This window comes from Astatotilapia calliptera, chromosome 7, assembly GCF_900246225.1.
Source record: "Astatotilapia calliptera chromosome 7, fAstCal1.2, whole genome shotgun sequence".
In the NCBI taxonomy this organism is placed as follows: domain Eukaryota; kingdom Metazoa; phylum Chordata; class Actinopteri; order Cichliformes; family Cichlidae; genus Astatotilapia; species Astatotilapia calliptera.
This window is the reverse complement of record NC_039308.1, coordinates 6,662,061-6,677,744: the sequence shown is the minus strand read 5'-3', so window position 1 is coordinate 6,677,744 and position 15,684 is coordinate 6,662,061. Positions and strand designations below refer to the sequence as shown.

Genomic DNA, 15,684 nt, shown 5'->3' with positions numbered 1-15,684 from the left:
AGACGCATCACACAAAAAGTGACTGCATCAGACCCTACACTAGCACAAAATGATCACAAATGAGTGAAAATTAAATAATGAAAGGACAAACACCTCTTAAAAATCTTACAGTTCGAGAGACACACACAAGCTAAAGCCATTAAAATGACCACACTAAACAGTGTCAATAAAACCTCCAGATGAAGATTTGATTTATTGCAGGGTTCCTGGATCCAACTGCATTAGGCTTACATTAGTATCATTTAGTATTAGTATCATTTCTAGCCATTCATTTAGTAAGAACTGAGCCAGTGAACTGAGCTCAACCTTCTGACTACGTAAGACTTGAAGGACAATTTCACAAGGAAAACAATTTCCCTTCTTCCTCCCATAAACCACTCACAGCCTTCTGTATTTCTAGTCCATTGTTAGCCTAAATCGCTGCTGTAAGATCAACAGATTGAATCCATCCGAGTTGGCAGTTCGTCTTGTAATCGGAAGGTTGCCGGTTCGAGCCACGGCTCGGACAGTCTTGGTCATTGTGTCCTTGGGCAAGACACTTCACCTACTGCCTACTGGTGTTGGCCAGAGGGGCCGATGGCACGATATGGCAGCCTCGCCTCCGTAAGTCTGTTCCAGGGCAGCTGTAGCTACAACTGTAGCTGCCTCCACCAGTGTGTGAATGCGAGAGTGAATGAATAGTGTATTGTAAAAGCGCTTTGAGGGTCTCGAAAAGCGCTATATAAATGCAATCCATTATCATCATCATCATCATCTTGCATAATATAATAAGGAAAACAAAATGACAGTGAGTATAATTTACACATTCATCTGCGTAGCACCCAGTCCCCAACACCTACTTCCTAACTACCTGGTGCGTCATGAAAAGACTGTAAATAAAAGCTGGACATAGCCACTGCAAAAATCACTCATTGTGTTTGGAATCTGCAGTTAGACGTCTCAACATCAGCATTTTCACCATTTTGGAGCCAGAAGGGTCCATATTTAGTTATCAGCTAACGCTAGCAAGATGCATCCATAAATTGTGTAGCTGCAACACAGAGCAGTGCACCAGCTAGTAGAAGGTGAGCTACTATAGCAAAGAGGACGCTAAGATCAAAGGGTTACCATCTTTTGTTGAGTTCTTTTTATTATGTGGCCTCCTATTTCACATAAGCCTAGTTTGTTAGTATAAGAGGAAAAGAGACCCAGAAAGCAGCCTTGGTCCTGCTTTTTCCCCCCTCACATTATTGCCATTAGGACAAAAACAGACAAATTTGCACAAGAGACATGAGACAGCTAACAAGGAGACACAATAATGTGTGTGTGCAGTTCAGACTTGTCCCATAGTAAGAAGTTGTTTTAGATTTTCATTTTATTCTTTACTCTCACTCAGCAGACGCTTTCTGAAGAACTAAAGAAACATACAAAGTCATTGCTGCTCACGCTGCTAAATGCCTTTCACAGGGACAATATCTTATAGGCACATCAGTTAAGCCCACATCTGAAAACGACACACCCATACTTAACCTACAGATAAGGAGCTCAAAGGGGGGCCAAACTCTTCGTCAGCTACATATTTGGTATCCCCTGGGTGGCAGACACAGTGAAGTGGGTCATTATGTAAAAGTACAGGATACAGGCAAAAAGGTATTTGTGCATTTGTGCAAGTAGACCTGCAAGTGTAAAATGAGTTAAATTAAGCAAAAAGGTTTATATTGTTAAGCTCCTTAACAAAGACACATGGAGATACTGGAGATTCTGCTGCAACTTGGATCATGTGATCTGCCATTGGGTAAGTCACACATGTCATTTTAAATGTACACCAAGCAACAACTCTGAGGCCTATAAAATTAAGCCAGAAGTGCCAAAAACATTCGATCCTAGAATGGCCACTTGAGGCTTTTCAAGTGCCCACCTCCAAATCTGAAAAATAAAGCAAAAGCTATGATTCTTCTTCACTTTTTTAAATTAGACAAAAGCCTAACACTACAACTATTATGCTAGCGTATGTACTTTATTAGACAACTCTTCCTGTTAACCATTTTATCATAGAAAATGGGGGGGAAACTAAAGATAAGATAAGATAAGATAACCTTTATTAGTCCCACACGTGGGAAATTTGTTTTGTCACAGCAGGAAGTGGACAGTGCAAAAGCAATTAAACAAAGGAATAAAGAACCAAGCAAATGTTATGATGATGTAACAAATTTACTGATATTCGTGCACACTAATTAAAGGGTTAAAAGGGTTCAATTTAAATCTGTGCTCTCAACAAGCGCTGTCCTACTGTATGCAGAGCTATCAACACACACTTAAAAATTAGTAGCAGTCCATTTACCCTGTGCAACATTAAGTTGTACTGAATCATTTCCCACTGTTTGAGTTTCTGGCAGAAAAACGAATCCATCTTTTATGTACAGTCTGTGATTTCTATCTGCAATTTCACAACCTTCCAAGGACAACCACAGGAAGAACAATGAGGTTGACACGTATCCTAGCACACAGTCGACAGCTCTCAGGTTCCAATTGTGATCTTGAGCATGTGCGTTCTGTCAGTCAGACCTATAACTGTACAGGACAACACCTGACCCCTCACTGCCACGTTTGCATTCCTCACCTACATGAAGCCCACAGACGTCAGGGGATACATGATTACACAATCCTGTGTTGCAGCGAGTTTGATTGACAATGAGTAAATTAACAAGAATGTATTCTAAAAGAATATATCAAAACAATTATTGAGCTTGTTCCAACACAGAATAGTTTTACCAGATTTACTAAAAGAGACTCACCTGTAAGAAAAGTGTGTTACATTTTCAGGTTTATAACGGCACATCTGAAACTACTGCTTCCTGTTGCATCTCAGAACTTCTTACATTCCCCAGTGTCCTCCTTAAGTATTGTATTTTAATACTGTCCAGGCCACACGAGTCAGAGATACCAAGAACTGTGTTTCTTGAGATATCATACACACGCTTATCACAGCTTAAGAATTTCACTTCTATAAGTTACCACAATGAAACCAATAGTGAGCATAAAGCAGAGGGGCCACATGAGGAACTGGGACTACTGTGGAGCGCCATACAAAGAAGCTGAACTCAGTTCTGCTCAATAATAATTGCATCTCTACACATTTATTCATGCATTTTTGGCCCATTTGACAAATTTTGTTGCCCTTCCAGCTCCAAGGATACAGCTGAACCTTTACAGCATAACTTCCATGATGGTAAAGTTCAGTCATATAGCATTTCAAACTGCTGCCGACTGAAACAAATACAGAGTTACAAACTGAAAGCAGGATAACAAAGTGCCACGAAAAAAGTAAAGAATCATATAGGAGTCCAGCAGACTGTTAGGCTCAGAGGATTGTGTCACCATATTGATTGATTTTTCAGGAAGTCTCAGTGAATTTTAAAAGAAAACAAAAAACCCCAGATATACTGACCAAAAGCATTCAGGAAAAAAAACATGAATACAATCGGACCCATCATTGTTCCTTCTTCTCCTTACAGATGAATAAAGGAACTACGTAAGGAAGAAAAAGGAAGTAAGATTTGCATCCAGTCTGGCTCATCACATGTAAATAAGGCAGCTGAAAGCTCCAAATATCCACAATTCAAATGCATGCAAATCCCTCCAGATTCATATGTACAGAAAAAGCAAAGTCACAAACCAAACTCAGATAACACCTGCTCTCAAACTCAGGCCGATGGGTTAGTGCCATCGTCGCACTTTGCAAACTACTAACAGAACAAAACACAGAAAATGTTTTTGCAAAAAACTGTAAAGATTTAGACTTTAAGTCACGAGCGAAAAATCTCTGAAAAACGCAAATAACTATTTTCTAATCTCTTTAAAAAGATGCACAGAGATATTTTATAGGAAATTTTTTTCAAGCCACCTAAAATCTTACAAAGGTAGACTGGGTCTGCATGTGAATGAAGCACTAAGATAATACCCAGCAGCAGTAACCAACTACTACATAATCCACATGATTTACTTGTTTACTTTTACTTCAGTGTTTCAGTACAAAAGAGCCGATTCTTTAGAGCTGATTAAAACTCAAAAGCTGTTATTCAGTGTTAACATGTTACATTTTGTACATACCATGAAGTGAAGAATGACACATGGTCCGAGAACTCTGAATGAGTTCTGCTCTTCAGAATTAACAGGGATATATATCAAGACCAAGATAAAGTCTGTATTCAACAGCCAGTCAATTTTCAGAGTTTAATTTGAAGAGCTGAAATTTCCTTTTAGGGATTTACTATACCACAATGGGTTTGTTTCTGTACATACAATCTACTAATAAAGGCATCGTGTTGTTAGTCCTCTTTGGTACAAAGGTTGCACCGAACAACAGGGGAGTGTTCGAACACTCAGTAAACAGCAATAAAACTAATCTGACTGTAAAAGGAAAGTCTTAGCGACATAAATTGCCTAAATTGGTATTGCTGAGACCAGAAGCATCGCAACATGTTCTGTGACATCAGGTGCTTTATTGACAAGGAACACCACAAAGGTGGCCGAAGGTAGTAGCAGGAAACGGCCCTTTGTTATGGAGTGTTTTCCAGTCTTATGGGACGACTGAAAGCCTTTTTCACCATGCAAACAATTCAGCTTCAGCTAATCTGACTTTTATTTACCTTCTTCTTCCTCCTCCTATCTTCTAAAAGAATGACTGTAAATGAGATCAGCAGCAATTATTCCTCGGTGTGGAATCTTACACAGATACTTGATCAATTTACATGATGGAACATGTCAGAAATATGCCCAGCAGCAGAAGCGCCAACAATAGCAGGGAGTTTACAGTGTGTAAACTGTAGTATTTATACAGCACTTGTCTCAAAAGGGGAAACCCTGTGATGTGATGAGCTAAGTGAGTTCAGCTGGTAAACCTGCATTCACGTGGATGTTGATGATTGCACAAGCTTTGTGTCAGACCAGGTGGCAGTGTAATTCAGCGTGCATCACAACAGCAAAACTTGCTCAAGAACTGCATGAAAACCAAAAAGATCTCAATCTGATCAACACTGTGAGATGTGCTGGAAAAACAACTCTATGCAAGTCCCACCTCGCAACTGAAGCTGCGCTCAACACTCAACTGCTATCTGAAGAAGACACGACACATCTAATGAATGTTTTCACCGACTGCAGCAGATTGTGCTCTTTGATAGTCACAAGAGCACTAACGACTGATATAGACCACTACAGAAGCACAGAAGGCCTGAAGTGTGAAGCTTACATGGAAGTGCCTCCAAACCTGCAGTCTTTTTAGTGGCCAGCAGGGGGCGACTCCAAAAAAGACTTCAGAAGAAGTCTGAGAAACGGCCGTTTCTCTGGCTCACTTAGTTAATACTTTCCTGATAAGTTTGAGGGCTAAATCAACGGTTTTAAGTAATTAAAGAATCATGAATGCGTGCCATTTTGTAAATTGTGGACACAGAAAGGAAGATTAACCAGCTAACAATGTGTCAGACATATTAGCCAATGTGGGCTGTACTTTGTTTCTCAGGAACCGCCTCAGGCTTGTGCCGTCTTGTTCAAAACACCAAAAACCAACAGCTTAAATCAAGTGGGTGGCTTCAAGTTGGTCATGTCCATCACAACACAAAACAACACAAGACAACATAACACTGGAAATTCTGCCGGTGGACAATCCCACAAATAAAAAGCAAATACGTAATGTCACAACATGAATTTACCATGTTGTGAAAAGGTTTCAAAATAATGAGTTTCTTTGCATTGGTCGGGGGAGCATCAAGTAAAGAATTACATAAAGTAATCGCACATGGAGAATTAAAAATCCATTTCCCAACACAAGCCTGCTTCAAGTAAAACTTCAGCTGCTAAAAAAATAAACAGAAGCGCTTTCAAGTAAATTAGTACACACAAGTAAGTCAAACGTTTTAGTGTCAAAAGTTGGGAACCAAAGAACACATTTATACATTTACCATAATATTACTTTTGTTATTTGTACACCAAATAATAGTACATTTGTGGAATTTCGTGCCTTCTTATTGGGTTGGAACCATCAGTTGTGTTGTGGAGAAGTCGGGTTGGTACACAGCCAACAGCCCTATTTGACAACTGTTAGAATTCATATTATGGCGAGAACCAATCAGCTAAGTAAAGAGAAACAACAGTCCATCATTACTTTAAGAACTGAAGGTCAGTCAGTCAGAAAATTACTCAAACCTTGTCCCCAAGTGCAGTTGCAAAAACCATCAAGCACTAGGACGAAACTGGCTCACATGAGGACCGATCCAGGAAAGGAAGACCCAGAGTACCCTCTGCTGCTGAGGATAAATTCAGAGTCACCAGCCTCAGAAATCACAAGCTAACAGCACCTCAGATTAGAGCCCAGATAAATGCCACACAGAGCTCCAGTAGCAGACACATCTCTACATCAGCTGTTCAGAGGAGACTTTATGGTCAAATAGCTGCTAAGAAACCAAGACTAAGGAAAAGCACCAAGCAGAGGAGATCTATTTGGGCCAAGAAACACAAGGAATCGACATTAGACCAATGGAAATCTGTGCTTTAGTCTGATGAGTCCAAATTTGAGATCTTTTGTTCCACCTGCTGTGTCTTTGTGTGACACAGAAAAGGTGACCGGATGGTCTCTACATGCATCGTTCCCATCGTGAAGCATGGAGGAGGTGTGATGGCGTAGAGGTGCTTTGCTGGTGACGCTGTTGGGGATTTATTCAAATTTGAAGGCTACCACCACAGCATCCTGCAGTGACATGCAAACCACCCCATCTGGTTTGCGTTTAGTTGGACCATCATTTAACTTTGAGGAGGACAATGACCCGAAACACACCTCCAGGCTGTGTGCGGGCTATTTGACCAAGAAGGAGACTGATGAGGTGCTGAACCAGATAGCCTGGCCTTCACAGTCACCTGACCCAAACCCAGATTATTTGGGATGAGATGGACCACAGAGTGAAGGCGAAAGGGCCAACAAGTGCTCAGCATCTCTGGAAACTCCTTCAAGACTGTTGGAAAACCATTTCAGGTTTTTTAGGACCTCATGAAGCTCATCAAGAGAATGCCAAGAGGGTGCAAAGCAGTAATCAAAGCAAAGGGTGGCAATTTTCAAGAATATAAAGCATGTTTTGAGTTATTTCACACTTTTTTGTTTACTGCATAATTCCATGTGCGTTCATTCATAGTTTTGATGCCTTCAGTGAGAATCTACAGTGTAAATAGTTGTGAAAATAAATAAATAAACCATCAAATGAGAAGGTGTGCCCAAACTTCGGACTGGTAGTGTACATGTTTAGCCTGATCAAAATGTGCAAACACAGAGATTCTGTTCAGTTTACTTCTTACAAACATTTAGCAAAATGTCTCTTCCTGTGTTTGTTCATCTTCTCCTGGGCAACACCAACTGCACTGACTCTCAGTTGTAAAGATGTTTTTCAGAAGTCTTAAGAAGAGATGACTTGCTTTGATTGTTCTTAAGAATTAAGACTGGAAGCGCTACACACAGTGCATGACTTTATTTCCCAACTGTTAACACAGACTGGGCTTGATCAGTCGTCACATCCAAATCGCATTCGCAATCGGCCCGACAGTCGTTAAATGTGCGCCCAGCTTTAGAGGACTTAAAGGATCTACTGCTAATGTCTCGGTGCCTGATACCACAGGAGACCATCAGAGAGTTTGCTGAAAGCTGTTATTGCACGAAGGGGACCCACGCAACTTTAAGGAGGTGGTAATATTAAAAGAGTGCTGTACATCACAAATGAATGACAAATGTCATAAACTGAAATGTTGCCTATCCATGCCACTTATCCTTCCAACTATTATTGCACAATTAGCTCACAAGTAGAGCATCACAGATGAGTCGCATCTTAGTGGTGAGTCGAGCCTGATTCAGTCCCAAAGGCTACTGCAAATTGGCTTCAATGCCATATGTTTGTTTGTACTGAGCAAGGCTTTAATTGGTTCGTGTGAGCCCTGAAATCAAACCCTTAATCCTCACGGGATTAACACCGCACACTGTTGAGGATTAAAGCTTGATTATGTCCACAACTTGCAGGCAGTTGTGACATTAAATGCCAGACAGTATGTCCACACTTAAAAGGAAGTGAATGACAAGCTTTCAGTAAATTATTTGCAAGGGTCCAACTTCAAAGCATCTGTAGACATGATAACGCTGCAGTAAATACTCATTTCTACATATTTTAAATGGGTCTAGAGTAAATTTAAGACCACAACTGATGGAAGGATTTAGACCCATATGTCCTGCAGAGGTATAGGATTTTGCAGGCTAAGAATTAGACCTGTGGACTGCTGCTGTACAGTAGCCCTGCCAAACTTAGCTCTGTGTTATAAGGCAACTCAAACCTCAAGAACCACACAGCTCTGAACTTTGACTGGAAATAAGATAAGATGCTTTGGAGCTACAAAAAATAAATAAATAAAGGCATGAAGGTGAAAAAAGTGAAGCAGTTACCACCAATATCAGTCCAAACCTACAAGCTGCAGGCTATATTCTTTAGTAATCTTAAATATCATGCGCTTAACCAATTTAAGTTCTCAGCATAACCTTAGAAAAACCCTCTGACACACTCAAACTAAACTTGGCCTCTCTCATTTGATAGCAGCACCTCTGGTCAGCCAGTGACAGTGACGCCTGGCTCCCTGGTGTATTTTTGTCTCGCTGCCCCCCGTAGCTGATATGTGCAGTGGCACCCCCTTATAAGTCAAATGTTCATTCCAGGAAGTGAACGCTTGTGCAACAGCTTTTTTCCTTTCCCCACTGGCATCAGGGGAAAAAGGAAACACCAGTTTAAAAAGGGCTGAGATTAACATCTGAAGGGTTGGCATCAGGATGTGAAGATGAAAGTCTATGGAAAAAAAAAACTTCCACAGACTGTTACTGTCACATTTAGGTCAGTTAGGATTTACTGAAAGAAAAGGAATCTCTGCCAAGGCCATAAAAAGGGAATCTAAACAACAAATGACAAATTTCAGTGCCACCAATTAAAGGACAAAAGGTTAAAGGTTTTATTTTTTTAAATCTCCCAGTAGGCCAAGGGCAAAACCAGCATTCATGTATAATAGTGCTTCACACTATGAAGCCTAATACAGTGGAATTGGACTCCCAGTGTAAGACAAGAGACAGCTGACAACCATAACAGCAACCTGTCCAGCAAACCAACCAGAGGGGCAACACGAGAGGGAAAGGGTGGGGAAAAGAAGCAAGTGGATTGTCCACTAATAATTTAAAAAGGATAAAATGTTAAACCTGGAAACGTGGAGCATGCTCGTTGGAGCAAAAGGATACACAGAGAATGCATGAGTAACATTAAACATTCATTTAGTTTGTTGGTAACAGATTTGAGTCAGCTGCTGTGGGTAGTACAGAGTGTGGAAATGCTGAATTTAAAATTTGGTTTCCTTGTTCAGCAGACAAAAACACCAACAACAAATAAAATCTGGAAGATTGAGAACAAAGCAAAATGTGAGATTCAGAACAAATACCAAATAATAATTTGCCTCGTCTATACACAGGTTTGTTTGTTTTGTTTTTTTAACGTTTACCCACCACTTGTGACAGACCCAGCCAACGATATTGGTAAATGCTATCTTATCTGCCGCCAAGCCAATATCAGTCAGCAAAGCCAACAACATGAAAGCACTTCGAGTGTTCAACCGAGTACAAAGACACTATATTAAGTACCAGTCTACCTCACCATCAGCTAATTTATCAGTGCATTTTCCACTTAGTGTTGCCACTGGGATGTCTCTACAACTTTGTGTGGTTGCAGACGGGTCCGTGCTTCCTACTGATGTGACAATCTCAACTCCTGCTGTGGAGTTTGTTTCATTTCACCTGAAATCAACTCTTTTCTGAAGTTCTGCACAGGAGCACAGCCAACAACAAATATTTTCCTCCCTGCAATTACTCGTGTTCAGAACAGTCATTTAGGACTTATCTAATTCCTGCATCTCTGACTTTTTAGGCCTCCATGGTGACCAAGCTGCTTCTGACCAACACTCACATTAAAAGCTGTAAGCTACTTGCAATAGGTGCTACTAACAGCGTACGAAAAGTTGGCTCCCAGCTTTGTTTTTCTCCTCAAGTCCAACAACTGAGAACAGTCTCTTCACACCATGGCGTGGTTATGTAAAAATGGAGCGCGTAAATCTTTATTGTAATGATACTAATCCAGTTTTTTGTTGGTTTTTTTTAGAAGAAGAATAAACTGAGTGTAATTCTGTCCAACTACTGAAACATTAATCCACAACAACTGGGCGGTTCTCAAATGAAACTAGTCATCGGTGCCTGATTGAATTTCACATCTCAGAGGACAGAAGGAAAAACACCTCACTACAAAAGTTTTAATGCACCTACACTTGTTGGAAACTTCAGCAAATTAGTAAACCTCTTTCCTGTATGTCTGATGGGAGAAGGGTCCATATGTTAGTCTCCACTATAGAAACTTCTCTGCTTTCAACAATATAAAGCCTTGCAAAGGCTCTTGCTCAAACTCAGTTGTAAAACCTCAAATTTAATGTCTTTCTGGCTATAAATAATTGCAAGAACAGAGAGAAAAAAGATAAAGATAATAAACGACATAAATATGGCATTTAATTGATGTATGGAAATTGTGTTGATTCATATAAATGCATTCAAATGTTAAAGAGCAGTTCTATAACAGGCCACGCACATTATTTTCTCGACAGATTTCAAAATAAAAGTTTAACTTCCTTTTTTCAGATTCTCGGTGATTTGAGCTTGTTCTTGTCATGCCACCTGTTGCGCGCTTGCGACGTGTTAAGTTGCAGCAAATGCTAAATAATTTACCAACAGCAGCAACAGCAAAGCCTCATAAATGAGGGGGCTCAAGATCCGACTTGTCAGCAAAGTCACCAAAATATAAACCCGTGTTAACCTGCCATCCCCGTATGTGTGTCTGTGGGTGTGTGGTAATAGTGTGGGACTGTTGCTAAATAAATAAATTACCTGCAGTTTCTTACCAGCACCTTTAAGGTATTAAACAGAGTAAGGAAGACTGTGTGCGGTGAAAGTTAAACATACGAGGCGTTTAAAACCAGCATTCGTGATTAGCGCTCAGTGGTGCGTTCGCTGTCAGATACTCACACCGGAGACTCCATGAAGCCCAGCGGCCGGTGAAATGTCAGAGGTCCCGCCGCAGTCCTCCACGGCTAACAACGCTCAGCTTTCGGCCGTGGAGACGCGGCTTTATGTACTCCGTGGGCGGTTAACAGTGCAGCGCGTCCGTGTCTGCAACCTGCTCCTCACAGCACAGTCACCGTATCAGCACCGATCCCCGCGACGAGCGTCTAGTTAAGAGCGAGACTACAGAGCGAGGTTAGCACTTCCGGTTACTGCCCCCCCCCGCCCCGAGGCACACAAAAACCTCAACTAGGCAACTTGGAAAGAGATTCATTACACAGAAGTGTGAAGTTCACTGTTACACTCCGAATTTAAAAGGTTTAAAAATAAACATTCAATAACTTCAACAACTTGTGACGATGTGAGCTCCACTTTATTATAACATAATATGAAAATACTGCAGGGTCCTCCTAATGAAGAAAATACTTTTGTCTTTTTATGCAAATGTACTGTTTATAAGATTGGGGAAACCTGCAGTCAGCTGAGACTGAAGAAGTCACTTGGATGAGTGATAAAAAGTTTCTCCCACTGAAAATGCTACGTCCGGATGAACAGAAATAAACTTTTGGAGACTTTTTTCTTTTGTGTGCAATATCTTCTGCCACAGTCTGTCTGAGCTGGGTTTAAAAACATATATGAAATTACATTCTTGTTTCAATTTGCATCACATATGGAAATAAATGGTTGAATGGGCTGCTATTGGCACGTTTCTACTCAGTTTGACCAAATCAAATACAAATTCAAGTCTCATTTACCCAATAATACACACATTCATACAGGGCTTTTATCTAACATTTCCTCACACTCTGATGGATACACTCTGAGTTGAGTATCTTTGATACATGAACTGGAAAGGCTGAGATCAATCAGCTGTCCTTGTTATTGATGGATGATCCGCTTTACCACCTTACCAACAGCTGGGTCAAATAAAGGCTGGGTTATGGGAGAGATTGGAAATGCTCCACCGAAATGATTTATTGCATTGAATCTTATGACTATGTCTGCAAATGTTCTGAAAAACTCAAAACAATCTCAATTTAAAAATATTAAAAATATATATTTTTTCCATCTTGACTGATATCTTAGAGGAATAGGCTGACTATAATTTAAAATAGTAATTTCTGTTTTTTTTCTGCAAAAACAATGCATATTTTGTTAATGTTAACAAATCACAACCTTAAATATTTAGCCAATCAAATATCTATTATACAAGTCTATAAACTCAGCTACATAGTTAATATTTTTCATTAATTAAAAAGACACAGCTCTACTTGCTGCAGTTTTAGAGTTCTTACATGGAAGCCCCATTTTTGACAAGTAAAAATAATCACCAATGTCAGAAGTTTGGGCAAGAACACTTTATCCAAGGTAATTTAAAGACATTGCTGTCCTTACAGAGTTTATTTACACCAAAAAGTTTTTCCATAAAGCTTTCCTAGATAATGTAAATATTATATGCCAGCAATGTTAACACTTAAATGTAAATTGGGCACATGGCATTAAATCTACAGGTTCAGACTTTTATTTTGAAATTGAATTTGCTTTGTACAGTTTCCTGTATCTCGGCTACCTTGACACAGAAAAAGGCGGGTCTTCCAGCGTCTCCAATCATATCTAATGGGGAACTGAGTGTTAAATTCAAATGTATTTTTCTCACCTTGCATTTAAATCACAGAGGAAACCAAAAGTAACGCAAGTACAACAAAGACTTCTGTAGTACTCGCTATACTTATAGCGCAATACTAAAATAATGTAATCAGCTATTGATTTTAAATAGCAGAAGGAAAATGTAATAATAATAATAATAATAATAGCAAAAACAACAATGGTCTTTCTTGGCTAACCTACTTTCCTGTGGAAGGGAAACTGAACTTACCAAATAAAGCTCTCCTACACTTGTTCATATTGTGTCATGCAATACATATATCACATATTTTAGCATTGAAGATATCTTACAGGTTGTGTCATCTTACCGAGATGACAACTCACACACTAGAAGCTACCGAACACATTCCTCTTGACATTGTCACCTTTATATTTCCAGCTTTCAGCGGTCAGACTCTCTCCCTGCGATGCTTGGTCCTGCTCTGCCATCAGGTGGTGGAAAACTGCTATATCATCCTGATAGAGCGCAGTGTGTGTGTTATCCTAACAGAGCAAATATTAAATCAAGCGACAGGGACTTCTGGATTGCACAAAATGACCTCTGTGAAGTTTGGGTGGATGTGTATTAATAAAATAGTCGATTCACTATCACAATTCCATAACAGGTATCTCCTCAGAGACTTTGTATCCAGTTATGCAAACAGGTGAGAGGAACCTTTTGATGCCATTAGATTATCCTCACAATGTCAACACGTGTTCTTTGAAAGAACACAATCATATTGTCAGTTGCTGGATCTCCAAAATCCATTAAACTGAGCGCCTCATCAGCTCAGCACCTTGAGTTTTTACAAATGTCAGTGATGATGCCAGTGTGGAGGTTTTTAAACCTTATTGAAATCTCACTCCTCAACTTTAAGCCAGATTTTCTTAACTGACCACCTGATCAGGCTAATGGTGTTTTTACAAGGGCTGCTCTTCTTTAATGATGTTATAGCCAAACAAAACTACACTTTGTACACGTGTGCTCATAAACATATTGGATATTTCTTCCTTTTCTCCTCCATCCTGCCCACGTTTCCAATCAGATGTGTCAGCAGCCTGTGCACAATTTGCAGGAGGCCCATTAACCACTTCAGGCTCCACAGAGTCTGACGTTAGTTCATCTTCCAGTGGAGGCGGTGCTGTGATTTGATCATCGTCCTGACAGTGGGTATGAGTTTGTGTCTGCTGTACCAGTGGATTGGATATTTTATGGACTAAAGACTTTTGCTAAAGTTAAAGTTACAGAGTTTACCTCTTTATTGGCTTCTTTTAAATAGTCTGTGATTGCTTTGTTTTTCCAACAGTTATACTGCAGGATCTCATTTTCCTTCTTCAGTGTCTCCAACACTGACTGTGAAATAAACATATGATTGGTTTTCTCAGTTTTCCTTATATTATTATAGTGTCTTTGCCTTACAATATAAAGCACCTTGAAGCAACTGTTGTTATGATTTAGTGCTATAGCTTTTGATACGTCTAATAGCTTCTTAAACATGTCATCTTTCTTAAACAAGTTATAAAATATCACTTTGGTAACTGATAGATTATGACCAGTTGTATTCACAGAGCAATAAAACAGTAATGGATAATAAGGGGGAGCTCAACATACCTGCAGTGGCTTATTACAGCAACTTGTCATTAATTAATTGTAGACACCAGGAATTTTGAAATAATCTCTTGATATACTCACTACCTGAGCCATCAATAGTGAAAGCATGAGGAACTGTTTCTCTACTGAGATTAAAAATCCATTGCTGCACGATCATTTCTGCTGTTGCTTTGGAAATCCCATGCACAGTCCTCTTTGTTTTGGAGAAAGAAGACATGGCTGATTTTAGGTGGTTTAACTTCAGCTGTCTGTGAAGGTTCTCAGTCATCCAGGTCATCGTAGTCTAAGGAGCTTGCAAATAAAAGCGTCTGGACTTCTTTAAGTTGCTTGAAGACGTTTCACCTCTCATTCGAGAAGCTTCTTCAGTTCTAAGGGTCAAATGGTGGAGAGTCCCAGATTTAAACCCAGTGGGAGTTTCCCCCTCAAAGAGGGACAAAGGACCCCTGATGATCCTCTACCTAATCACATGAGCCAAGGTTTCGGGTGAGCTCATTGTGAACTTTATAAACGCCTGGATTCTGGATTCCAGATATTGAAAGCATGTAGAATATCTATGCTGTTACTGTGTGTGTGTGTGTGTGTGTGTGTGTGTGTGTGTGTGTGTGTGTGTGTGTGTGTGTGTGTGTGTGTAAATCACAATAACAGGCTCTCGTGTAGATGCAGTGCTGTGTGTACTACTGGTTTCTGATTTGTGTTTGCTACAAAGAAAACAACAACAGCTGTAACACGTTGTTTTTGTAGAATTTATCACATCAATGGCGATATTTATTTAAAAAAGTAAATATTAATAAAGAATGCAATCAGTGATTTTCTTGCACTGATAATGTACACTCAAGTATAATTATAACTTTACATCACTAGATGGCAGTGTTTGATTATAGAAAAAATAATAATAAAGCGAAGCTAAACATAAAATGGACATTTTCCCCCCCACGTTGTTTGGCAATTTCGGATGTTACTGTCTCAACCTCTTAAAGATAAATTAATTGTTATTATTATTATTATTATTATTATTATTATTATTATTATTATTATTCAATAATATTATTATTTTATTTCAAATTTCCGATTTTTAATTTAAATTTACTTATTGTTTATAATATTTTGCACAGTCAAGGAGCAGTTCAGGAAGCATTTCCCTGTGTGTTGTACTTGTATGACTCTATGAATCTTGAAATCTCGTATTATTACTATTACTATTATTACTATTATTCTCATTATTATTACTATTATTATTAGTAGTGGTATCACTCCCCCTCTTTTCCCTTAAATGCAGAGCACATATTTC

At 39.4% G+C, this 15,684-nt stretch overlaps 1 protein-coding gene across 5 annotated transcripts in view; it reads right to left on the bottom strand.

The window, feature by feature from the left end:
* Positions 1-11,339, bottom strand: part of mical2b (microtubule associated monooxygenase, calponin and LIM domain containing 2b) — a 58,693-nt gene extending 47,354 nt beyond the window's left edge. For 2 of the 5 annotated variants that reach the window (XM_026172760.1, XM_026172761.1), the window contains exon 1: positions 11,105-11,338. The gene's annotated coding sequence lies outside the window, so the exon portion shown is untranslated. Of the gene's footprint in view, positions 1-11,104 lie in introns of all 5 variants that reach the window. The other 3 variants (XM_026172762.1, XM_026172764.1, XM_026172763.1) reach the window with 2 other exon arrangements.
* Between the last annotated feature and the right edge of the window lie 4,345 nt (positions 11,340-15,684).